This window comes from Phalaenopsis equestris, unplaced genomic scaffold (assembly GCF_001263595.1).
Source record: "Phalaenopsis equestris unplaced genomic scaffold, ASM126359v1 Scaffold000882, whole genome shotgun sequence".
Classification (NCBI taxonomy): Eukaryota; Viridiplantae; Streptophyta; class Magnoliopsida; order Asparagales; family Orchidaceae; genus Phalaenopsis; species Phalaenopsis equestris.
In genome coordinates this window covers 567292-568208 of record NW_018165322.1, presented here as the reverse complement: position 1 = coordinate 568208, position 917 = coordinate 567292, and positions in this window count along the sequence as shown.

The window sequence follows — 917 nt, the reverse complement described above, 5'->3', positions numbered from 1 at the left end:
ATGATAATTTACTTTCCTCAAGCCCAAAGTTGAGGATGATGTGATAATTTAATAAGGAAATATGACACTTAAATCAAAACTTTGAAAACCACCGTTTCACTCATAATGATTGTTAAAGGTTTAGTAGTGGCCTTGGCCCAATATCAAAACTCAATTGATCGGATTTAGAATATAACATAATCGGTGATTAACATCTTTAAAACATTAAAATTTGACCTTAATTGTGGGCACTATAGTCTTAAATAGCCTAGACTTGCCTTAGGGGCACTCACTCACATAACTTTTAAATGAAACATCAATTGACTAATCAGGCATCCTATCTTTGGCATAATTAAATTGTTAAGCTTCAATGAGCAATGGGGTAACCACACTCTAGCCTCAGATGATTATTAAAACACTCTGATAAGTTCAAAAATGAACTCAAATAATTCAAGAGATCTTCAAAATAGTTCAGGGTCATACCCCAAGCACTTTGGAATCTTTTAGATGTTTTGAAGGACAAATTAAACTTATTGTATTTTATCCTAAAATCATCTACTAGGATCTTTTGAGATTCAATAAATTCATAGCTTGGGGTTTGGTAGATAAACCTTCATCTACTCATGCAATTTAAGTTCCTTGCAAAATTATATACATGTCTTGCAAGTACTGACCTTTCAGGTTGTGGATTAAGAAGACTCGACAGGTATGCTTTTAAATTAATGCATTTACCTTCTTGTACTTCTTATTTCAAACTTGCATGTCAAACAACGACGACTTCCTACATGAAAACCAAAACTGCTAGGATAGCCGTAAAACTAAAACCAAAACTAAAATCAATTAAGATAAAAATCATCTCCACAACATTCAAAATATAAAATAACTCAAAGTTTAATCACAAACATCACAAATAACAAAATAACAATTGCAACTAAATT